Genomic DNA, 26,271 nt, shown 5'->3' on the forward strand with positions numbered 1-26,271 from the left:
AACCTGGCCCAGGGACAGGATGACGGCTCTCTAGTGGCATTTGTGTCAGACGGTAGTCTGGCTGGTTCTGGGCCTGAGCTACTGATGAAATTAAAGAAGTTTCAGATGGTTTGCTCTCTGTGCTTTAGGGAAACGTGGTATTTAAAGTTCTTCAAGTTTATCTTGAATGCAGAGTCACTTATCATTAAAAAGAAGGAAGAAGAAAGAAATTGTGATTCTTGTCTTCCTTCTCCCAGGCTCCCTAGTCTCGGAGTCTTACCTCTGCCCAGGTCACCTCAGGACTTACTTTCAGCTCCAACCCATCCAGCCGTGGTTCACAGCCCTGATTGCACATCAGATTCACCTGGGGAGCTTTAGAAGCAAACTGATGCCCAGGCCGCAGCCCAGTTCAATTCAGTCAGGCTCTCCAGGAGGCGCCTGGGCCCAGTGCTGTTTTAAAGGCTCCCCAGCTGATGTGAATGTGCCTCCAGGGCTGAGAACCGCTGACTGCAGTCTGTTCTGGCTTCTTCCTGGCTGCGTCTCTGCAGAACTGCTAAGAGCCAGGAGCTTCAGGCAGATGCAGGCTGAAGACCCACCTCAGCCGCCCCGGCACTGAGTGGTCTTGCGCACACTGTATAACCTCTCTGTCTTCTCGTCTGTACAATGAGGGCAATGAGAGTGGATAATTCGTGGGAAATGGTGCAGTTCCTGGCACACAGATTAAGTACTTCGTACTCAGTACTTGTTATTGTGAACATTTCTTGTTACTATGACTTCCTAATGTGAGGACAAACTTGCCATTTTCTCACAGGAATATGATTTGTATTTTGTAGCCTGCTCCACTGAGATCCCTAACTCCGTCAAAAGTGAGGAAGCGGCTACCTCTTTCCCCTCTGTTAAAGTGTCCCCCCCCCTTACCCCGCATCCGCCCGTCACCTCTCTTCTCTTGACACATTCCTTTCCTTCCCTCAGATCATTCTAAATCCTATCAAGCAGAACCAAAAGTGAATATAAATAATCAAATACAGATCTCTGCCTATCATGCACCTGCCATGAAGTGTGACAGGGCTGTTTTTACAGGAGCGGGTGGCTCTCTCCCCAAGGCGGCTTGCAGGAATTTGTTCAGGCTGGCTTGAAGCTTAAGACTGTGGGGTAATAACGAGTTGGAACCAGCCTGAGTTAAGCCAAGTCTGGTTCTTAATCTCCTTAAACAAACCCAATTCAGACAGGCTGAGGCAAGAGGCCACTTGAACTGTTGGGGGTGTCAAGGCTGCTGGAGCAGCAGCTGGTGGAGGCTGGGATGGAGCTCCAGGAGCCTGCCCAGGGATGGCATGACCTAGGACTTGGTCAGAATGGGAGGCGAGGCCCAGAAGCAAAATTACCAGAATCCTGTGGCCCCAGACATTGTGTGAGTTTTATTCTGGCACAATACTCGCTTTATTTATTATATGTAAAATTAAATTCGAGTCAAGCCACCACCCAACAGAGTCCTTTGCTTGGGAAGAATCTTTTTCAGGGTTGAGTGGAGGGAGGCAGGAGTTTATAGGTAACAAAGAGCATGTCCGAACGGTCCTTTAGTGCCCGACTCTCACTAGACAGGGCTGATGAGCCCATTGTCCGAGCCTTCTGCCAGGAGGAACCTGGGGACCTCCTGTGCCGTGCCCCATGTGGGAGGCTCCCAGAGTCCATGCTCAGTGAATCCCCTTCTGGGAGCTCTCAGGCCAAAGGAGCCTCAGAACTGAGGGGTAGGCTGTGCCACCTCCTGCCAGTCTCCCAAACCCACAGACTTCCAGTCTTTGGGAACCTCCCTTGCAGTTCTTGCAACTTTGAAGTCACCCACTTAACTGCTCAGTGCTTCCGTTTTCTTATCTATAAAATGAAAACAATTGTGTTCTCCTCATAGGGTCAGATTGAAAAATAAATGAGTTCATATCAAATCCTTGGCACAGTGCTCAGCACAAAGGAAGTGCTGAATAAGTGTGATACTCTGCAGATATTGTGAACCCTCAGAGTGTCCCCAACCCCTTCCCAGCCTCTCCCAACCCCTCCCAGTCTCCCCCAACCTTCCAGCCCCCTCCCAACCGCTCTCAGTGTCCCCCAACCTCCTTCCAGCCCCTCCCAACACCTCCTACTCTCCCCCAACCTCCTTCCAGCCCTCAGACTCCTAAGTAAGCTTTCAGGAACAGGGACCTCTTCCTTCTGCCCCAAAGGTAACAAAATACATACTCTCAAGACTCCAAGTTTCCAAGTTCTGCTAGCTTCTTGAGGAGGAAAAGACAAAAAAAGGCCTTCTAGAAGCCACAAGGACAAACACAAACTGTGGCTCAATACCTTTTCCAGCAGCTGGGAGCATAAGGTTCAGTTCCCGAAGAAGGAAGGCAGGGCCATCCATCATTCATTCACTTGTTCATCTTTTATTAAGCACCAACTGTGTGCCAGTAAGACAGCCCCCTGCCCTCAAGGACACCACAGCCTAGGACGGGGTTCTCAAGCCCAGGTCACATTAGGATTACCTAGAAGCTCTAAAAAGCTTCTGTGCATCCAGACACATTAAATCAGAATCTCCAAGGGTGGAAGCCAGGTAGCAATTTTTTTTTTTTTTTTTTTTTTTTGAGATGGAGCCTTGCTCTGTTGCCCGGGCTGGAGTGCAGTGGTGGGATCTCAGCTCAATGCAACCTCCGCCTCCTGGGTTCAAGCAATTCCCCTGCCTCAGCCTCCCGAAGTGCTAGGATTACAGGCATAAGCCACCATGCCCAGCCCAGGTGGCAATTTTTTTTACGTTCCCCAGATGAATCCAAAGTGAGAACCAGTAGGAATGGCATATATAAGATTATTCCAAGCCAGTGTTGTTAGAAATGAAAGGTGATGTATGGTACGTATATATCTCAATAAAGCTGAAGAAAAAGAAAAAGAGAGAGACAGAGAGGAAGGAGGGAAGGAAAGAAGGCAGGCAGGAAGGAAAGAATAAAGAAAAGAAAAGAAATTAGAAAAAAAAGGAAAAAAATGAAGCTGTTGAAAATACACAGGAAGGGTAGGGTTACAGAAACCCAGTGGGGGAGCCTGATTCAGGCTGTGGCTGGGGTCACAATCAGGGAAGGCTCCCCAAAAGGAGGAGTGTATTCTGTTTAGATATCAGCAATAGTCAGACATGCTGAGGTAATGAAAGGGAAAGTGTGTATTTAATTCTCATTGCTAAAGCAACAGCAACCTATGGTATTGACATTATAGAACACACTGCATAATTAAGTCTGTTAATGAGTATTAATAAAATTGGCACTTCTTTTTTCATTGAGATGAACACTTCGCAAGCCTCAGGAATAGTTTTTGATGGTTCTGTGAGAACCGATTAGGAACTCTGAGAGAGGAAATCTGATGTGTGAGCAAAAACAGCAAGTCCTGAAGCAGAACATCTCAGTGGCAGCTTTGACTCACCCCCATGTCTGAGCAGTCTCCAATCCTGACCAGGTCGCCATGGTGGAAAGAATCCAGAGACAGCTTCCAATAATTTCTCCCCTCCCTGGGTTTTTGTGCCCTTCCTCAGTCCAAGAGATGGAGTCCGTGTGCCCTCCCCTGGGATCTGACCGGCCTATGGCTTGTTTTTCACTGGTAGAAGGTTATGGAGGCTATTCTGTAGAACTTCCAAGCCTGGGCCTGAAGAGGATGGGCAGATGCTACTATCGCTCTGGAGCACAGGTGCCATGCTTTAAGGAAGTCTAGGCTAGATGACTTCGAGGTCAGAGGTTATGTGAAGAGAGGCCTTGAAGGAAGAGCAGTTTCAGATCTAGCCAAGCTTCTAAGTGAATTCAGATGCATGAGAAACCCAAGGGAAACCAACAGAAAATCACCCTGCTGAGCCCTGGTGTATTAGTCTGTTTTCATGATGCTTATAAAGACATACCCTAGGCTGGGCAATTTACAAAAGAAAGAGGGTTAATTGGACTTACAGTTCCACGTGACTGGGGAAGCTTCACAATCATGGCGGAAGGTAAGGAGGAGCAAGTCACATCTTACTTGAATGGCAGCAGGCAAAGAGAGAATGAGCACCAAAGAGAAGGGTTTCCTCTTATCAAACCATCAGATCTTGTGAAACTTACTACCATGAGAAAGGCATGGGAGAAGCCTCCCCCACGATTCAATGATTTTCCACCGGGTCCCTCCCAAGACATGTGGGAATTCAAGATGAGATTGGGGTGGGGACACAGCCAAATTATATCACCTGGCCAGAGTCCTGATCTACAGAATCATGAGGAAATGTAAACCATTGTTCTAAGCCACTAAGTTTTGGAGTTTTATTACAGCAATAATAATTGAAAAGTTTCTCCTTCTGGCTCTGTAATTGGACTGTAAGTTCAATTAGTCCAATTATGGCATTGTATTATATTTTCATTGTATTTCTATTGTATTGCAGTCTGGCCTAAGCCCATTTGGTCATACCCAATAATTAGCTGGGCAGCTATTGGTAGCCTCCAATCAAGGGTGTTTATCCCAAGAATCATGAAATTCAAGGAAGTTGTGAACACAGATTGGGAAAAAGATAACATCTTTATTTTCATTAATGCTTAACTGAAATTTAGCATTGCCTTTCATTACAAATGAGACAAGAAACCACAGTAGTATAAAAATTCTTGTGGCTTTGTCACAAGTGATTTCTACTGTCACTAATAGAAATCACAGATTTTTTTCATATCACATTACAATTGACTTCGTTGTTTAAGATACTAACAAGGAAGTACATATATAGTTACATAATAAATTTGTTTTTAATAATTTGATAACTATAATATAATTGGTTTCCTCTGTAGTAATAAGTATTTTATTTTATGCATTTGGAACCATTATTTTGCAAAGGGATCCAGAGGCATTACCAGACTCTTAAAGGGTCCAAGGCCCTAAAAAATATAAGAACATCTCTACCCAGAGGTAGAGATGGGTCAAAGATCATTACTCCACAAACCTCCTACTCAGTTTTGTTGAAAGCAAGTTTCATACAGACTCCTGCCATCCACACAGACATTGATTAGCAAACTGACACTAAAACAGTTCCTGCCTACAACTTGTTCTGGAAGCAAGATCAAGTTCTGGCACCCTCTCTCTTTTTAGGAGTTCCAACAGTATCTCATATGAAAGGTTCATTCAGGGCAAATATTCCAGTAGCAGGTTTCAGCCAATTAGTTACAGCGGACTACGAACATGAATTCTCCAAGATAGCAGCTAGACACCATAATCATGCCTTGGGAAATTTTCCAAAGACCAAAGTAAAAATAGTTGAATAAGAATAATATAATAATGGCTAACACTTAATTGATAACTTCCTGCTTGCCAGACACTATTCTAAGCACTCATCATAGAATAATTCATGAAATCCTCATGATCAGCAGATGGGGTAGGCATTATCATACCCATCTTACAGATTAGGAGACAGGCTCAGAGAGGTTAAAGAACTTACGCAAGGTCACATAGCTCCTAAGAGACAGACTTAAGTGTGAGCTGTTGCAATGCTTCTCAAACTCTGCCATGCATTAGAATCACTGTGCAGCTTTAAAAATCCCAATTCCCAGGGTGCACACCAGCAACACACCATTACATTGGCCCTTGCCAAGTCTGCCAATTAAGTCAGTCTCTAGAAGTAGAGCCCAGATACTACATTGATATTTTTTAAAGCTTCCCATCAGGTGATTACAATATGCAGCCAAGACTGGGCTCCTTGGATTATTAAATGCAGTTCATCAAGAGCAGGGGTCCTGCTATAACACATCAAGCCAATCTTGAATGCTCCTTATTTCACCAATAACAAAAATAACTTCTAGCACCTATTACGTTAGCTAACAAAGCCTCTGATATTGATCTGAAATTTAAAAATAGTAACTGAAATCTTGTGGTAGCCACCTCAGGTTAGACGTCTGGCTTGAAGTTATTAAATGCTAACCAACCAGCCTTGCAGTGTTGTGATTAGAACACTTAAAACATTAACTGTCTCTAGAGAATAGATTAAAATGAACCCACACACACTGGATATTACACTATTTCTGTTAAAATATTTTAAATGAAACTACAGACAGCGTAACACATTGCCATCACATTCACTCCCTTCTTATGTTGAAAAGCCTACCAATGCTCCCACCTGCCCTGCAGTCACCAGATGAAATTGCCTAAATCACCTAATTAGTAATTGATATGGTTTGGATATTTGTCTCCTCTAAATCGCATGTTAAAACGTGATTCCTAATATTGGAGGTGGAGCCTGGTGGGAGATATTTGGGCCATGGAGGTGGGTCCCTTGTGAATGGATTGGTGCCCTCCTCTTGGTAATGAGTGAGTTCTCGCTCAGTTAGTTCACATGAGATCTGGTTGTTTAAGAGTGTGGCACCTCCTCCCCCTCTCTCTCTTGCTCCCACTACCACTATGTGATGAGCCTGCTCCCCCTTCACCTTCTGCCGTGATTGTAAGCTCCCTGAGGCCTCACCTGGAGCAGATGCCAGCACCATGCTTCCTGTATAGCCTGCAGAACCTGAGCCAATTAATCCTCTTTTCTTTATAAATTACTCAGTCCCGGATATTCCTTTATAGTGACACAAAAACAAACTAACACGATAATGTTACAGTTCTTTTTTACCTCCCAGATCTTCGACATGTGACTTTGAGGTCAGGTGGTGTTTCCTTACCCCTTGAGATCAAAGTTAGATCATCTTAAGACACCTGTCCCCTGTCCTTACTCTACCACCATCATTCTGTCAGGGTCTGAGAGGAGTCTGAAACATTCCCTACTTGCAAGCTTATAAGTTAGCCTGGCCAAGTCCAGTGACTCACACCTATAATCCCAGCACTTTGGGAGGCTGAGGCACGTGGATCACTTGAGGTCAGGGGTTTGGGACCAGCCTGGCCAACATGGTGAAACCCCGTTTCTACCAAAAAATACAAAAATTAGCTGGGTGTGGTGGCACACACCTGTAGTCCTAGCTACTCAGGAGGCTGAGGCGGGAGAATCGCTTGAACCTGGGAGGCAGAGATTGCAATGAGCCAAAGATCACGCCACTGCACTCCAGCCTGGGTTATAGAGAGAGACTCCATCTCAAAAAAAAAAAAAAAAAAAGTTAGCCTGCTACTGTTTCATGGATGCTGGCAGAAGATATGAAACTCTTGGGTCAGAGACAAAGGAATTTTTATTAGTCACAGCAGAACAAGTAGAGAGCATGATGTTAGCTCGGGTCTCGACGTCTCCCAAGTCCTATGGAGGTGACAGAGGCAGGCCCAGGGAGATGCCACACATTACGGGTGATTTCCATCACACCCAAAGAACACTGATCCTGGGAAAGTGAGCAGTAAACAAACCTGCTCTTTGTCTGGTGGGAAACAAGACTGCCTGATGCAAACACAACCCTGAGAAATAACCCAGGTAAAAGCAGGATGGTTTGGCATTCCTGGCATACCCAGCAATCAAGAGCAGGGACGCTCAGAACTCACAATGGATTGCCTCTTCCGACACCCATTGACTTTGTTTTATTTTCTTCTCAGCACTTAACTTCCAGATATATTCTTATTAGTATGTCCTTATCTGTCTCTTTCAATGCAGTGGAAGTTCCAGGAGCTTGGGGTCATCTGTCCGTTCATTGTTAATTTCCCAGCACGAAGGAGAATGACAGGCCTGCAGAAGGCATTCAGTGGAAGTTTGTTGAATGAATGAGTGGGACTAACCTCAATTTCCAACATAGGCCACAAATTCTCCACTCCAATCAAACAGGATTCTTAACTGCCCCCAAACCTGCCTAACTTCATGGCTTTGGCCTGGAGAAACCTTGGCCGCAGGTGGCTTACCTCTCCTGCCCCACACGGTTCAACCCCTGCAAAGCCCACTGCGGTATCTTCTCTGTTTCCTTCTACCCATGAATCTTCTCTGAACTTTTATAGCTCTCCTCTTTGGCCTCATACATTATTAATATTTCCATCATTATATTCTTTTTTTCATCATTATTATGTAGTTGTTAAGGCCTATGAGTCTTGTTAAAACGTAAATATCCCTGAGTTGGGAAAAGAAAGAAAGATGAGACCACAGCGGTGGTAAAGGGTAATGGTGACAGCCTCTAGACACCTGTGTTGCTACTTACTAGCTGTTTTACCTTAGGCAAGCAGTTAAACCTCTCCGAGTCTTAGTTTTCTCATCTGCAAAATGGGGAAAGTGACCATACCTACCTCCTAGGGTTATTCTGAGGATCCAGTGAGATATTTTATGGAAAGGACTGAGAAAAGTGCTTTTGGTTATTTGTGGTACATCATGCCATGCCATGCTGGATGCATTCCCTGGAGACCCCTCAAGAGCACCTCACCCCATTGGAGTGCCAGCCCCTTGAAAGAGAAGATGCATGGACTTCATTCTGTATCCACTGCATTTCCTCACTCTGTCCCAGAACATAGGACTGGGAGGAGGGGAAGGGCATGAGAAGCACGTTGAGCAGATGTTCCCAGATGAAGTTAAATCTTTCACAGGAGTGGGAGTGTAGCAGAAAGAGCTGCAGACAAAACCCCTCAGACACCGAGTTAAAGAAGGAAGGGCTTTATTCGGTCGGGAGCATCAGCAAGACTCACGTCTCAAAAACCGAGCTCACCAAGTGAGTAATTCCTGTCCCTTTTAAGGGCTTACAACTCTAAGGGGGTCCACATGAGAGGGTCATGATCGATTGAGCAAGCAGGGGGTACGTGACTGGGGGCTGCATGCACCAGTAATCAGAACGGAACAGAACAGAACAGGGATTTTCACAGTGCTTTTCCATACAATGTCTGAAATCTATAGATAACACAAGCAGTTAGGTTAGGGGTGGATTTTTAACTACCAGGCCCAGGGTGTGGTGCTGGGCTATCTGCCTGTGGATTCCATTTCTGCCTTTTAGTTTTTACTTCTTTTTTCTTTGGAGGCAGAAATTGGGCATAAGACAATATGAGGGGTGGTCTCCTCCCTTAGGAGGAATGTTCAGTTGATGCAGCCCCACATGAGAAAGGACTCTTCCATGACTTTGACTTTGATTCTGGTCAAAAAGAAGAGACTCGCTGAGCGAAATGGCTAGACAGCAGTTATTTCACATTTCAGGTCTGGCAATGGAAGCAAGAGTTATAGTGGGTAACCTTGGAGCTGAGTTTTCTGCGCTGCAGAAGGCAAGTATTTCTAACTGGTGCTGGGCTGGCCTGAAGCAGTCTTTCTCTTTGAGTACTATTTTATTCAATAATAAGAAGTTATACATTCATAGAACTTTGCAAAGCACTTGAACATGTATCATCTCCTTTGACCTTCACAATCTTCAGAGGGAGGTATGTCCAGCAGCTTCATCATCCCCCATTTTACAGAGGAGGAAACTGAGGCACAGAGGCTACACATGGTAGAGCTGGGATTCAAACTCTGCCTCAACCTTATAGTAAGTAGAGTAAGGCATTCCCAAAGATGCCCATGTCCTAATTCCCAAAACTTATGAATATGTTACCTTACATGACAAAAGGAACTTTGCAGATGTGATGAAGTCAAGCATCTTTTTTTTTAGATGGAGTCTCGCTCTGTTGCCCAAGCTGGAGTGCAATGGCTCGATCTCAGCTCTCTGCAACCTCCACCTCCTGGGTTCAAGCTATTCTCCTGCCTCAGCCTCCCAAGTAGCTGGGATTACAGGCACGTGGCACCGTGCCTGGCTAATTTTTCTATTTTTTAGTAGAGACAGGGTTTCACCATGTTGGCCAGACTGGTCTCAAACTCCTGACCTTGTGATCTGCCTGCCTCAGCCTGCCAAAGTGCTGGGATTACAGGCATGAGCCACTGTGACCAACCCAAGTCAAGCATCTTGAGAGGGGAAGATGATCCCGAATTATCCAGGTGAGCCTAATCACAAGGATCCTTACCCAGACGAGGTCAGAGTTGTAGACTGGAAGATGCCACCAACTTTGACAATGAAGAGGCTACAGCCAAGGAAAGCAGCCAGCCACTGGAAGCTGGAAGGGCAAAGGATGCCTCTCCTCTAGCGCCTCCAGAAGGAATACAGCCCCGCCAATACCTTGATGTTAGCCTAATTAGACCCAGTTAAGACTTCTGACCTCCTGCACTGGAAGCTAAATCTGTATTAAGCTACCAAGTTTGTGGCAATTTGTTACAGCAGCATCAGGAAATTAACACACCCCCCCAAAGCCTGCCAGGGCATCATGGTCATTTCAGGCAGCATGGTATTTTTAAATAAATTCATACTTGATGGGAACAGCACAGACGGCATGCAGGACCCACAAAGGCCCTCCAACTACCCTGTGCTACCAGCTCCCGGAATTCTTCAGCAGGATGTCCGTGGAGGCAGGACAGTGCATGGCTGGAAACACACCTTCTGGAGCTGGCAGCCTGGATTTATAACCCCAGCTCACTAGCTGTGAGACTATAAACAAGTTATTTAGCCTCCCTGTTCCTTGTTTTCCTCATCTGTGGATGGAAGTGAAAATAGCACAGACTTCAAGGACCAGAAGAATTAACAGATGCTTAGGACAGTGCTGGGCACATGGCTGTTAGTTATTATTATTATTATTAAAGGGCTTTTAGTTTTTTTTTTTTTTTTTTTTTTTTGATAGAGGGTCTTGCTCTGTTGCCCAGGCTGGAGTGCAGTGGTGCAATCTGGGCTCACTGCAGCCTCCACCTCCTGAGCTCAAGCAATCCTCCCACCTCAACCTCCTGAGCAGCGGGGATAAAGTGACTAATAGGCACGTCCCAGGACTATTGGAAGAACCAAAAGAGATAATAGGCATGAGATTCTTTTGCAAACGGAAACATGCCATTCAGATGAAATGGGTGAGCATAATTACTGGCAAGGGGTCATTCCGGCTGGAATGAAATTGAGGAGAGGCAGGGGTGGGGGGTAACCCAGATGCAGATGCAGCACCTCGGGGATGGGGAACAGGACTGGAGCCAAAGACCAGCCTGGTGCATTTCCACCAAGCAGCGTGTGTTTTGGAGGCTGGCTCTGGGCAGGGCACTGCGCAAGACAGTTGAGCACTTAGCCCACGGGCCAGCCCTGCTCCCCAGGAGTGGCAGATTCCCACACACTTCCTCCTACTTAGAGAAAAAAAGAAATGGAGGCTTTGAAGGAAGTGTGTGAACATTTCAAAGTGCCACTAATTCATGACCAGCAACCACAGCTGAAATGCTGAGTAGAGTAAGTTCTGGCTCACAGCGCATCAGCTGATAGATTTCTCAGTAAGAAGTGGCCAGGCCCTTTGGGGTGAGTTAGCAACCTGCTCCAAAAGCAGATGTTTTGCAGTGGCTGGTAGGTCTCTGTGCTGCATGCTCCAGACAGGGTGGCTAACCATCCCGGTTTTCTGAGGACACAGGAGTTTCCTGGGACACAGAACTCTCAGTGCTAAAACTGGGAATGTCTTGGCCAAACTAGGACAAATTGATCACCTTATTCCCAGGACTCTGCACCTCCCTTCACCAAAATCCTCCTGGAAATGCTGCCCAGCTCACCCTGAAATAGTACAGCCTTCATGCTCTTGCTTTTAGATTCATTACATAAAGCAGAGATTGGCAGTGTTTCCAGACCAATTCCAAACACTGTCCATTCACTGAGTGCTTTACAGTTTGCAAAGTGGTTTCCCATACATTCACATGTTTGGTCTTTAGAACAATCTCAAGGCCAAGGATAATAAAGATGGCTGTGCGGCCGGGTGCGGTGGCTCACGCCTGTAATCCCAGCACTTTGGGAGGCCGAGGAGGGTGGATCACAAGGTCAGGAGACCGAGACCATCCTGGATAACATGGTGAAACCCTTTCTCTACTAAAAAATACAAAAAATTAGCCAGTGGTGGTGGACGCCTGTAGTCCCAGCTACTCGGGAGGCTGAGGCAGGAGAATGGCGTGAACCCGGGAGGCGGAGCTTGCAGTGAGCTGAGATCGCGCCACTGCACTCCAGCCTGGGCGACAGAGCAAGACTCTGTCTCAAAAAAAAAAAAAAAAAAAAAAAGATGGCTGTGCTAGAAATGCTTCAGAATGTAAAAGACAGAAAATATAACTAGAATGACTTAAGGAAATAGGTTGTTATTGTTTTCCAAAACAAAAAGTCTAGAAGTAGGCAGTTGCTGGGTTTGTGTCCTTAGCATGATATCAAGGCAAGCTGACTGCAACTCTTCCAGTCTTCCCTCATGGCTGCCACAACACTAGATACCTGGTTTCATCTTAGGGAGGAAGAAGGCGGCTGATGGAACACAGCCGGCAGAATTCTGCTTAGGTTTCTTTGGCCAGAGCAGTGTTACAGGGGCATTTCCAGCTGCATGGCCATTAGAGATATGAAGTATTTAGCTTCCTAGCCTCTGTAGTAGAGGAAGGTGAGGGATAAAAGGAATAGGAGCAGTGTTGAATGAGTCACTTACAGTATCCGCCACGGTATGAACAGAGGGCGGCTTACTACAAGGCAGACAAGGCTAGCGGGACTTGGGATCTCATGGAGCCCTGTGATTCTCAACACTTTTGTACATTGAATCAGCTGGAGCCCTTTTAAAATAATGATGCCCTGGTCTACCCCAGACAACCAAAATCAGAATCTCTGAGAATAGGTCCTAGCATAATTATCTTTCAAATCTCCCTAGTTGACTGAAGTGTGCAGCTGGCCTTCTAAAGCTGCACCGTTCAAGAGCTAGCCCCTAGCCACATGTGGTTATTGACATTGAAATTAAGTGAAATAGTTTCTCGGTCATAGTGGCCACATTTCAAACAGTCAGTAGCTGCACGTGGCTCGTGGCTACCCTTTGTACAGAGCAGATACAAAACATTTCCACCATCATAGAGAGTGCTGTGACTGGACAGTGCTGTTCTAGGGGAACCTGAGAGCGACGGAGCCTGTTTGGAAGTTCAAGCAGGGCTGGGCTGAGTGAGGCAAGTCGGATAGCCCTGACCTGGATGCAGTACAGAAGAATGGTTAAGGGCATGAACAGGGAGCCAGGTGGCCCCAGTTTCAATCGCAGACCCTCCACTCACCAGCTGGGCAACTTCAAACAAGTCACTGTCCTCTCTGGCCTCTCTTTCTCCGCCTGCAAAATGCAGGTGATAACAGCATACCAACTTGAGGGGTTGCAGTGAGGACTCTAAGCTGATCCTTGTAACATGCTCAGGATGGTGCCCTGGCACATGCTACCTGCTGCAAATGTCGGCTGTTGATGTTATCCAGGAGGCCTCACAGAGGGCCTCTTCCCGGGCACATCAGTGATTTTAACTGTCAACCCAAGACTTTCTCCCAGGTTTCCCAGCTGGGGCCCTGACACTGGCTTTTCCATGTCACCCCTTGCTCTGGGTCTGATTTCCTGGTACTCAGCCAGTCAGCCCACCCCAGGTCCAAGTATGTAGGAGGAGTGAAAGAATGAATGAGTGCACAAACACCGAACACATCCCTGGGATCATTCACTGAGTATAACCAGCCCCTTGACTTGTAACTTGGCCCTGGGTTCAGCAGGTGCAGAGGGCGTGGAGCAGGGAGTCAGTCTGTGTGGGCCTGGGCAGGTCGCTGGGCCTCTCTGAGAATACCTGATCTATAAAATCAGGGGTTCAATCCAACACAGAGTACAGCCTCTCTGAAAGGCATTTAATCTCTGAAACACAGAATTTTCCTTCCTTGGGGAAAAATTACAGCTTCTTAACTAGGGTGCCTGTGCCCTGATCTTCCCAGGTTTCCCATCTCCCCAGGATGCAATAGGAGTCCTTGGTCATCGCTCAGAGCTGCCACCCAGCCTTCCCTGTCCCCTCCATCTCTCCAGGTTGTGCTGTCTAGGAAGTTGGCCCAGGGGGTGCATCAGGAAGAAGACATATTCACTGCAGCAGAAATGAGTGAGATGCCCCCTCCTTGCTCTATGAGGACTGTCAGAAACTGGGGGGCGACGCCCCTTGATACAGGCCTGCTCAAACAGCCCCACCTCCCAGGGAAGGAAGGGCACTTTCAGATGCAACAACCTTGAGCCTCAGCACATCTGCTCCTGGCGTGCGAATGCCACAGCGCGGCAGACACGCCGCGATGGGTCCCGGTCATTAACTGGCTGTCAGGTTCCTCAGATGATGGAGCTAAAAATAGCGCGCTATAGATAGAAGCTTCTCCCACGCAGGCAGGCGCCGGCTGCAAATGGAAGTGGGGAGCAGGGGCTGTGCGCGGCTCTCTCCCCTAAAGCGAGGTTCGTGCTCATCTCTAGCCCCCGCCGCTCTCGTGGGCCACGTCCTGCTTCGCTCCGCAGCATCCCCGCTCGGGAACCGCAGATGCGCCCAAATGTTCCAAACCCGCGCGGGGCGGGGGCTCATTTGTATGCCGCACCCTGGATACAAGTGATAAGGCCCCAAACACTCCAAGGAAACCGCGCAGATGAAACCCGGCGCTGCTCGCTCAGGAGGCGAGATATTTATAGAATCCAAATATCAGCATTTTCTACCCATTTACACAAAGCAATTTCAGCCTTTTCGGATGAGAAAAGAGCAGCCCCGGCCGTCATTCACTCGGGTGCCGGAATCACATTTGGGACCAGGAAGCCCTGATTTTATAGGAAACCTCGAGGCAGGCTCGGATTAAAGATCAATGGCGACATAAAATGTGGGCTGTCATATTTTCGCTCTGAACATGTCCTGGTAATAAAAAATGTTGTTTTAGTAAATAAACTCAAGGAGATGCATTGCCCGCTGTTTATTCTCTTCAGCTTTGGTGCTTGGAGCAAAGGATGACGAGAGAGAGAGAGAGAGAGACAGAGAGAGAGAGAGAGAGAGAGAGAATGAATATCATCTTCAGAGTCCACAGCTGAGCCTACCAGCTGCAGGGGAAGCCTCTGACCCTCTCTCCATCTCCTGAGCCAGCGCAGCGCACTGTGTATTTCTCTGCCGAGATGCTCATTTTGCTGCTTCTTTAAGAAAAGTGTGAAATGTGTTTCCAAAAAATAATGAGGCCGGCAGCTGAACAGGCGGGCTGTCAGTGCAGATCCTGGGGAGAGATAGGCGGGAGGTCAAGTCCTGGCCCTGCCGCATCCGGGCTGAATGGGTCTGGGGAAGTTACGTAATACCGCTAAGGCTCAGTCTCCTCATCTGTTAGATGGGGATATCGTAGTCCCTCCCTCATTGAGGCATAGTGAGGATTAAATGATAAAACGCAGGAAAAGTGCCTGGCAGGCCAGTCAATAGTAGATTTTATTATTGTGCCCAGGAATTGGAAGGTGAATTCAGGGTATCCGTGGATATCTCCCTGAACCATAGGTCTTCAAGATTTGCTGAGCAGCTCCCAATCTGCCTGAAGTTTGACCAGGAAAAACATCATTATGGGGTTCCCCCATAATCCAGTTTTGTTAAATATAACAGGCAGCCAGGCACTGGGGCTCACACCTGTAATCCCAGCACTTTGGGAGGCTGAGGTGGGAGGATCACTTGAGCCCAAGAGTTAGAGACCAGACTGAGCAGCATAGTGAGAACTCATTTCTACAAAAACTTTAAAAAATTAGCCGGGTGTGGCAGCTTGTGCCTGTAGTCCCAACTATTTGGGAGGCTAAGGCTGGAGGATCACTTGTGCCCTGGAGTTAGAGGCTGTAGTGAGCTATGATTGCACCATTGCACTCCAGACTGGATGACAGAGTGAGGACTTGTCTCAAATAGTAATAATAATAACATGCTTAATATGAGGGCAGAGATCTGGGCCTTTCTGGCTTTGCAGTCTGAATGATCCTCGGGAGGAACTTAAGAGGTCTTCCCAACATGTCCCAAAGCCCTGTTGACAGTGGGCCAAGGCGGTGGCTTTGTGGGTCCAGCATGCAGTCATGCCTCATCTGAGATCTCTTTGGGAAACTGGGCATAGATCCTTGTGTATTCAGACCAATCCCCTCCAAGCCTCCTGGGCATTTCTGACACCACCCTCCTCCTTTGGGCACACCAGGCAGGGGGGGACCTGGCATAGGGCTATCTTGTCTCAGGATCTCACTCATTCCCTGCTTTTCTGCAACTCACCTTTCTCCCTGATGTCTAGCTTAGTCGTTCTCAAATTTTAGTATCATTAAAATCACCAGGACAGATCCTAGACTGCTTGAGCTCCACCCCCAGAGTTTCTGATTCAGTATCACTGGGATTAGGGCCCAGGAATATATATTCCTAACAAGTTCTCAGATTATGCCAAGTGATGTTGATTTCCAGACCACATTGGGAGAACCGACGGTCTAAAGAAATTCATATGGAGGGTGAGGGACTGGGAAGTTCTGCAATTACTCATCATGTCTCATAGGGTCTTGATGCATCAGCTCTTTTGGTTTTGTGGGTCTGAATCCTTTGAAATACTACAATAAATAATTATAAATTTAGATAAGTGCTCTGTAGGAAAACTCAGTGTGCCTTCAGAGAGCACATAGAGGGTCCTGACTGAGAGTCGGGAAGGACTGCTTTAAAGACACGGCAATAGAAGCTGAGGATGAGGGTGCATAAAATTAGTTAGATGAGGAGCCAGGGAACAGCATTCCAAGGAGCAGGACTGGACTATGCTTTGGAGCCACATTGTCATGGGTTTGTTGCTCAAAGAAACCAACTAACAGCTGTGATTTCATTGAGCCTCAATGATAAGAGGTCAGGGCCAGGTGCCATGGGTCATGCCTATAATCTCAGCATTTTGAGAGGCTGAGGTGAGAGGATCACTTGAGTCCAGGAGTTTGAGCCAGGCTGGGCAACATACTGAGACCTCATTTCTACAAAAAAATTTAAAAATTAGCCAGGTGTGGTGGTGCGTGCCTATGGTCCCAGCTATCAGGAGGCTGAGGTGGGAGGATCACTTGAGCCTGGGAGTTTGAGGCTGCAGTGAGCTGTGATCGAAGCACTGCACTCCAGCCTGGGAGACAGAGGGAGACCTGTCTCAAAAGTAATAGTCATAATAATAAAAGGTCAGAAGAGAGACCCAGGCCCTTCCTTCTCACCTGTCCCTGCCCCTTCCTCCTCCCCTGTTTCCCCTCCTATCTGCCCTAGCACCATCAAGTCCTATTGCTGGGTGCCCTGCCTTAGTTGACTCTTGTCTTCATTGTACATTGTGTCAGTTATCTATTATCGCTGCATAACAAACCCTAACATTTAGTTCTCCCAATTTGTGCGGTTGGCTGGGTGGTTTGGCTGCTGGACTCACCTGGGCTCACTCATGCAGCTGCACTCGGCTAGCAGCTGGTGAGGCAGCTGGGCTCTGGCTCTCTGGGCTGGGCATCTCTCTCCATATGGTCTTTCACTGCTCGTTCTTCATGGTATGGCCATGTCAGGGCAATATTCCAAGATGGGCAGGAGGGAAGCACCAGGCCTTCCAAGGTCCAGGCTCCAGAACCTACCTACTTGTCACTTCTGCCACATTCTATTGGTTGAGAGTGTTGGCCTGAAAGGAAGAGGCTGAGGCATAAAATATAATTTAAAGAGTTTACTTAAGCCAAAGTGAGGAGAGCTGCCTGGAAGACTCAGACCCAAGTAACCTTGCCTATGGGCTTCATTCTGCCTTTCTTAAAAGCAGGTTTTTAAAGGCAAAGAAGGGGGACACGGAGGCAGTGGGCTGCTACAACACTGTCAGGAATCCTCATTGGTTTACAGAAATAACATTGATTAGGGATTGGCTATACATTGTGAAGCTATAGGGTATGGGTTATAGTGTCTGGTGTGGCATTATTGGGTTAATTTACAGCTCCTTGTGGTAATAGCAAGCAGTTTCAAGAGATGAATGCATAGCTCACAGTGAAGTGTAGGATGTGAGTGCTGTCTCATTGTCTTGTCTCTCTGGGCTTGATCATTTAAAAGGACTTGCATTCCTCAGATAAAAGTTCTTTTTTTCTCAGGGGAAACCGGAAGGTAGTGGAGCAGAGAAAATGAGCTTGTTTCCTCCTGTTTTCTTCCTGTTCCCATCTGCACAGCCTCAGCACCAGCCTTCAGCCTTGCAGCAGCGGTTGTTTCCAGCTTTTTCCCACCCTTCCAGAGCCAGCCTGGATACCAGCTTTACAGGGCACTTCCTCCGTGCCTCTAAGTCCTCATAACCCCAACCTCTTCTGATTCTCCAGTCTTAAGGGTGGAAGCTGCTTCCTTCAGTTACTACCTCTTTGAGATCTCAGTGGTCCCACTTTGCCTTTTCAATACTCAGTTCAGCCAATTCCTTGTATTAAACTATCTCTATTAATATAATAGATGTGGCCGGGCATGGTGGCTCATGCCTGTAATCCCAGCACTTTGGGAGGCTGAGGTGGGTGGATCACTTGAGGTCAGGAGTTCGAGACCAGCCTGGCCAATATGGAGAAACCCCTTCTCTACTAAAAATACAAAATTTAGCCAGGCATGGTTGCATGAGCCTGTAATCCCAGCTACTCAGGAGGCTGAGGCAGAAGAATCACTTGAACCTTGGAGGTGGAGGTTGCAGTGAGCCGAGATCGCACTACAGCATTCTAGCCTGGGTGACAGAGCAAAACTCTGTCTCAAAAAAATAAAAATAAAAAATAGATGTAGTTTCTATTTTCCTGACTGAACCCTAATACTTAGTATATCAACAAAAATACACTCTGCTGCAAGTATCAGATACCCAAATATTGGTGGATTAAACCATAAGGTCATTTACAATTTACTCAAGAAAAGGCCTAGAGCCTTTGGTTTAGTTTCTCAACAAAAGATCTTCTTGCAAAAGATCCAACTTCTATCTTCCTACTCTGCCATCTATGGATGGTTGTCTTTTCATCCTCATGCTTGTTACCTCATGGTAGCAAGATGGCTGCTTTTGTTCCAGACATCATGGCTACATTCAAAGGCAGAAAGCCAGCATCTCTTCTTCCTTGGCTCTCAGAACTTCTTCCTTGGCTTGCTCTTACTCTCTCTCTCAAAATTTCCTCAACAGACTTTCCTTTACATCTCATTGGCCCAAACTAAAACAATAGTCACACCTAGCTGCAAGAGAGGCTGGTAAATTTAATACTTAGCAAAGGAGGATAGGATTACCATGATGGGCTGAGGTCAATCATCATTCTACCCCTGGGGCTGTATCTTCTACTACCTGAAAGAAAAATCAGAGATCTCTCCTCAGTGGAGAGCAGGGAAGGGGTATCAGGAGTGGGATTGCAGCTGAGAAAACACTTCTGCATCCACCCGCTGGCCTTGACTGCCTTCCTTGCCCCTGGCAGATGCACTGGCACTTTGCTTGCTTCCAAGTTTCCTTATCCATGGTTTGCTGGAACCTCTGGGTCCAACCCACGCAGCTCAGGAAAGCAGACTGAGAAACAAACCCTGGCCCTCCTGGTGCTCCACATGCAGGCCACTGGACAGGCCTGAGCTCCAGGGCTTCTGGGCCTCTCCAACTGTGCTTGGCTTCCACACTGCTAGCTGAAGGTTCACTTTCTCTTCCCCCAAGCTCTGTCTCTCCACGTGTACCCTGGGTTGTGAGGCAGAAGAGAAACCCAGTTCTTTAGAAAATTCACAGTCTAACCAGCAGCCTGTGTCCCTTTCTTCCTGTGACTGCCTGTTTTCTGGCCTATGTTAAATAGTGAAATGAAGGAATTTAGAAAAAAAGCAATTTCTCTCCCTTCAGGGCTTGGTTTTTTCAAAACAAAAGAGGGCAGGAAGCTGGAAAGCGCCACCTCAGGCTTGTGTGGTGGCCAGCTCCCGCTCCCTCCTCTGCTTCTCATCATCGCTCCAGAGCTGAGTTGGGGCCTGCAGCCTCCCCTGAGCCCTGACTACCCAGTGGAAAAGGTGCAAGCTCTGTGTGCTCTAGTACACTCGTGCCTGTCTGGATATTCCTAGAGCTACCCACTCCAGCCATGCCTGCTGGGAATGGAAAAACTACGTGACATTTTCAGTCTCTCTCTAGTGCCATTTTTCTCCCACAACCACTGTCTCCCATCCCCCAGGGACAGAAGGAAGGTGATACAGTGATGTGTGTCCCTGCCCAAATCTCATGCTGAAATGGAATCCCCATTGTTGAAGGTGGGGCCTGGTGAGAGGTGATTGGATAATGGAGGTGGATTTCTTATGAATGGTTTAGCACCATTTTCATGGTGCTGTCCACATGATAGTGAGCTCTCCAGAGATCTGGTCATTTAAAAGTGTGTGGCACCTCCACCCCCTTGCTCTTGCTTTCACCATGTGAGATGCCCACTCCCTCTTTGCCTTCCACCATGATTGTAAGTTTCCTGAGGCCTCCCGGAAGCCAAGCAGATCCTAGCATCAAGCTTCCTGTACAGCCTGCAGAAATGTGACCCAGTTAAATCCCTTTCTTTAGAAATTACCCAGTCTCAGGTATTTCCTTATAACAATGCGAAAATGACCCAATACAGATAATAAGGGATTTCCATCCCCTTTGTTATATTTTCTTTTTCTTAATTTGTAACTTAATATGTAACATATGTAACTAAATACATATACACCGATAAACTATATATACCATGTACATATTTTATGTATATGTATATTATATGTGCATATGTAATATGTGTTATAACATGGATTATACATTACAATATATAATTGCACACATGCAGGTATACTAAATTGCATATATACAGGTAAATTATATATACAATGTACATATTTTATGTATATGTATATTATACATTATGTGTATATGTAATATTTGTAATAACATATGGATTATATATTATGTATAATAATTCTAATAATGAGCCTTCCTTTGTTCCAGGCACAGGTCTACATTCTTTATTTTTTTTTGACACAGAGTCTCGCTCTGTCTCCCAGGCTGAAGTGCAATGGCACGATCTCGGTTCACTGCAACCTCTGCCTCCCGGGTTCAAGCAATTCTCCTGCCTCAGCCTCCTGAGCAGCTGGGATTACAGGCCTGCACCATCATGCCCGGCTAATTTTTGTATTTTTAATAAAAAGGGGGTTTCACCACGTTGGCCAGGCTGGTCCGGAAATCCTCACCTCGTGATCTGCCCGCCTCAGCCTCCCAAAGTGCTGGGATTACAGCCGTGAACCACCACCGTGCCCGGCCAGGTCTACATTCTTTGCATATTACCTCACTCCATCCCCCCAGCAGCCCGGAGAGTTGCCCAAGGCCACGCAGTCAGTGGGTAAAACAACTGAGATTCTAGTATTGGAAACCACCTGGTTTGAAAAGTGATCCTAAGGAAAGGGCAGGTGGCCTTTTGCCCTTGGTAAATCCGGGAAAGCTTCTTGAAGGTGGGGGTGGGTTCGCTGGTTAAAGGAGAGGAAGAGTGTCCTCTTGGTGGGAGGTGGCGGAAAATAACCCGGAGGAGTGGGCGGTCCTGGGCACAGCCGTTTGCTCTTCATCTGTCCTCCACTCATCTGGCCTTAAGTCAGCAACATCAAGAGCAACTGCATTATCTGGTTCCAGGGCATGATGGTTCCAACGCACATTACCCCCATATGCTGACTGCGCCAGCCCTGCGCTGCTGGAAATGCGCCGGTCTCGGCCTATCAAAGCTCTAGTGAGCGGTTCCGGCGGATTATCAGGATGCATTATTTCCCGCCTAGGCATTCAGTGAATTGCATAAATGCCATCCACTGTGGCTAAAGGGCTCCTGCTCCATCTGCATCATTTCCGAGGCTGTCAGTCGGCGTGACATGTGTGCGCCGGGCCTCTCGCCGCCATCTGGCAGCCTCTTGGAAACCACAGCTCCCCCTGCATCCCCCATCCCGTGCTCCATCAGGAGCGGGGGCCTGAGCCAAGACCGTGGGTAAAGCAAGATCGGGACTTAGGCGTACCTGTGCAGTGATAGCCAGGATTTAGGCGCCTCGATTGCTTTCTGACATGTCCATAGCTCTTCCGGGCGTTACCTCTGCAGCCGTTGAATCCGCAGGAGGCAAGAAGCAGAAATTGCATTTTCCACAGTGCACGCTTTGGGGAGGCCCATTCTTCAGGTCTAGAGGCAACTACCTGGGAAGGTTCCAGCAGCTGCCACTGCCTCCAACGGCCTGCCCTGGCCAGCTCCCCACGGGGGGAAGTTGCCCGTCCCAGGCAAGGGGACTGTCACTCGGACAGACAGAGCAGCAAGAGTGTGCTCTCCTCTGCGGCCACTGAGTAGGCAAATGGAAGTCCTCCCCTGAGAATCCTGAAAAATCCCAAGAGAATTTCGCATTTTAGGGACAACTTAGCCACAAACATTCCCACGGCAGCAGGGGTACGGACACATCAGCAGCCACACTTAGCCAGTTCTCTAAATCCCGCAGACCAAAGAATGTTCTCCCACAGCGAGGTTACACAAGAACCAGGGAGAGAGATTTCGCCTCCTGACACCAGAACAAAGGGGCTGATGTGAGGGTGTAAAGGGCAGGGAGGGTGCTGGAAGAACGGGTTATTTGTTTTGATGCAAACCCTAAATCCCCCTTCTCTATTTCACTCTAACATCTACTAGGTGAGTGTTGCCCCGAGCCATGGCTCCCAAGTTTCGCCATGTCAAGGAATTTCCTGATAGAGGTGCCAGGACCTGCCCAATCTCAGGAGCTCCAACCCACTTGCTTTGTGGTGAAGACAGGAAAATGCATTTTTAATAAGTATTCATTCAGGGCTCTCCTGCAGGTGGTTCTGAGCTGTAGGTTAAGAAACCGCGGCCACTGCACAGAGAGTCCCTTCCTCCTTCATGGGATCTCTCCCTGAGGGGTGAGGCAAGGATGCCAACCGCGAATGCAGTGAGGGAGTGTCTGCCTCATTGAGGGAGGTCTCACTGCTCCGCGCTTCCTCCTTTCCACCTTAGACACTATGTCGTCTCCCAGGACACGCCCTCTGTAACCCACCCCATGGGGGGACCCTCATTTTCTTGTGTTCTCCCTCCCACAGCATTGTTTCTTTCCAAAGGTGGGTGCCGACCATGTAAGATAACATGTCATGTCTCCATGTGGCCAGCAGCAGAAACAATGACATATTTCTCTGCATGTCCTTGGGCACCTAGCACGGTGATGGGCTTTACAGACATTCTTAAGCAACTGCATTACATGTTTATTAAGTACTTCCCTTACTTCAGGCTCTGGGCTAGCTACTGGTAAAGAAAAGAAAGAAGGCAGACGAATAATTTTAACTCAAATTGATAAATGGAGCTTTAAGTATAAAGCATCAAACCTATCTGATTGGCAAAGACTGAAAAAAAGGAGAAGACCCAGCTGCGGTGGAGCAAGGAGGAACTCCGACAACGTATGGCGGACCGTAAGTGGGCAGGACTGTTCTGGAAGGCGAGGGGGCAATGTGTGACCAAAATTAAAATGTCTGTTCCCTTTGATCCCAAAATTCTAGTTCTAGGTACTTTTCCTAAGGAGATAACAGAACGAGGATATGAAGCTGTTTGCTCAAGTTATTCCCCAAACATCTGCAGAGAACCTACCAGACACAGGGCAGGTGCTAGGTACGAGGCACAGAGTAGAAATGAAATGGGCAGGAGGATGTCTGAGAGTGGATGGGTGCAGAGAGGATCACTCTGGTGGGGTCTCTGAGAGCAAAAAAGTGGCAACAACCTAAGAGTCCATCCATGGGTGTCTGAGTCCATTTATTTTGATACAGCCATTAACAGAATATTAAGCCATCATTTAAAATGTTGATGTGAGCCAGGCTCGGAGGTTCATGCCTACAATCCCAACACTTTGGGAGGCTGAGGTGGGAGAATCACTTGAGGCAAGGAGCTCAAGACCAGCCTGGGCAACATAGCAAGACACCGTCTCTATAAAAATAATAAATAGGCCAGGCATGGTGGCTCATGCCGGTAATCCCAGCACTTTGGGAGGCTGAGGCGGGTGGATCACAAAGTCAGGAGCTCGAGATCAGCCTGGCCAAGATGGTGAAACCCCGTCTCTACTAAAAATATAAAAATTAGCTGGGCACGGTGACAGGCGCCTGTGATCCCAGCTACTTGGGAGGCTGAGGCAGGAGAATCACTTGAACCCGAGATTGTGCCACTGCACTCTAGCCTGGGCAACAGAGAAGGACTCTGTCTCAAAAAATACATCATCATCATAATAAATAAAATAATTTTAAATGTTGAGGTGGGCCGGGCATGGTGGCTTATGCCTGTAATCCCAGCATTTTGGGAGGCTGAGGCAAGTGGATCACTTGAGGTCAGGAGTTCAAGACCAGCCTGGCCAACATGGTGAAACCCCATCTCTACTAAAAATACAAAATTCAGCTGAGTGTGTTGGCGCACGCCTGTAATCCCAGCTACTCAGGGGGCTGAGGCACAAGAATCGCTTGATCCTGGGAGGCAGAGGTTGCAGTGAGCCAAGATCACACCACTGCATTCCAGCCTGGGAGACAGAGCAAGATTCTGTCTCAAAATAATAATAATAATATAAAAATGTTGATGTGTGCATGTATAGTTATTGTTGGAGGAAGCTGTGTATGGCATTGTTGAGTAAAAAATGCAAATTAGGAAACCAAAAATTCTCATTATGTAAAATTACATATAAATGTCTATGTGAGTACATACATAGGAGAAAGTTGTCGAAGATGTCATCTGTTAGATGTCAGAATGTTCAAATAATTTGTTTCCAGCACATTCCTCCTTCTACCTTTCTGTTTTTGAATTTTCTACAATAGCATGGAGCCAGAATGCAAACATTATCTTTGCAAGCAGAACAAACGAACAAACAAATGAACAAAGGAAAGAAAGAAAGAAAGAAAGAAAGAAGAGAAAGTGAAAGAGAGAAAGAAGGAAAGAAAGAGAAAAAAGAGAAAGAAAGAAAGAAGAGGAGAAACAAAGAGGAGAAAGAAAGAAGAAGAGAAAGTGAGAGAAAGAGAGAAAGAAGAAGGAAAGAAAGAAAAAAGAGAAAGAAAGAAAGAAGGAAAGAGGAGAAACAAAGAGGAGAAAGAAAAAGAAAGAAAAAGAAAGAAAGAAAGAAAGAAAGAAAGAAAGAAAGAAAGAAAGAAAGAAAGAAAGAAAGAAAGAAAGAGAAAGAAAAGAAAGAGAAAGCAAAACAGCACCAAAGCCCAACCAGGGCGCTAACAGCCTCAGAGGGTGAAGCAGCCTCTTGGGAAGCCTGGTACTCCTCACACTGCCTCGAGTACTATTTGCCCTGCAGGATTTCAGTTCACAGAGGTTAGGAGTGGGGCTGGCACATGGTGGGGATCTGATAACTGTTTGTCCCTTTGTTGTGGCTGCTGTCCTCCTGCTGTGTTCTGAGATGAAACACTTGTACCCCAGAAAGACTCATGGGTCTCCTCTAACCTGACAAGTGCTCCATGACCTTCCTGGGCTTCTGTCTTCCAACGTGAGAATCTCAGAGGCTGGGACTGCCATCTGACAACATGTATCATCAACCCCGGGCCCAACGCCAGGCTGGGATTTGGCCGGCTGGCCCCGGGCCTGGGTTGTTCTTTCTTACCTACTGAGGCTTCGTTGAACTGGCCAACTGATGAGGCACAGCTGAGGTGGTGAAATCTTCCCGAGCAATACATGTGGCTGTCAGGATTATTCACAGTAGTTTGTGTCCCCTGTCCAAGACCCTTCTCCCCATAGACACCCTTCCAAACCCAGCTCATGACTAATAAACCCATACCCAAATTGATCTCACAGCTGTTCTGCAAATGTTGTGCCAGCCCACTCCTCGGAGCCAAGCTGTTTGGACTTGCAGTAAATTGGGGCAATTTCTCATCTGGGGCTTGTCACTGGTTTCAGAAACTGTTCTCATTCAGCACAGGCTTTTCAGTGGCGACAGTAACATGTCTTGGCAAAAACACTGAGTTTGGAGAACTGGTTTCTCCTACCACCAGACACACTAGCAAAAAGCCCCTGTCCAGCTGCTAATTCATTCAGTTCTTCAATGGATGCATGATTTGCTCATGAAAAAGAAAACAGTCAAGGCCCCCTCCTCATGGCTTTCTTCCAACAAACTGAGGCACGACTTCAAACGGTGTGGCCCAGATGGAGGAGGGAGACAGGAAATTAAACATCAGTTGACCAAGTTAGTATTAGGCAGCTGGGGAAAGAGGATGGGGTGGAGGTTATTTGGAATAGGTGTCAGGTTATCCATGAGGGCAAGAGCTGCCAACCACTTGAAGGCCAGCAGTGGCCAAAGTTCTAGAACCAGTAGCTACGATCGAGGTAGTAACAGTGGTGGGAGAAGTAACAATTGTAACCACAAACATCTGTGTGAAGCTCTACCCTTTATAAAGCCTGTTTCCATACATAATCCCATCAGCTGAAGTTAAAAAAGCAGGCTTTCCCTTAGATCCAGAGCACCCAAGGGCCATAAGGATCCGTTTATTCATTTATTCATTCATTCACTTATCCACAAAGACTTTTTGCCAAGCACTCCACTAGGTAACTATATTCACCAACATTCTACAGAGAAACAGAACCAATAAGATGTGCATATATAAAGAGGGAGGTTTA

General features: G+C 47.1%; 1 long non-coding RNA gene across 1 annotated transcript; it reads right to left on the reverse strand.

The window, feature by feature from the left end:
• Window positions 1-14,503: 14,503 nt before the first annotated feature.
• LOC129058929 (uncharacterized) lies at window positions 14,504-25,950 on the reverse strand. Its single transcript, XR_008524378.1, has 5 exons — window positions 25,262-25,950; window positions 21,662-22,008; window positions 18,923-18,977; window positions 17,094-17,344; window positions 14,504-14,930 (listed from the first exon to the last, which is right to left on the reverse strand). It is a non-coding gene; the product is annotated as an uncharacterized LOC129058929 (long non-coding RNA).
• Between the last annotated feature and the right edge of the window lie 321 nt (window positions 25,951-26,271).

This window comes from Pongo abelii, chromosome 3, assembly GCF_028885655.2.
Source record: "Pongo abelii isolate AG06213 chromosome 3, NHGRI_mPonAbe1-v2.0_pri, whole genome shotgun sequence".
Taxonomy (NCBI): Eukaryota; Metazoa; Chordata; class Mammalia; order Primates; family Hominidae; genus Pongo; species Pongo abelii.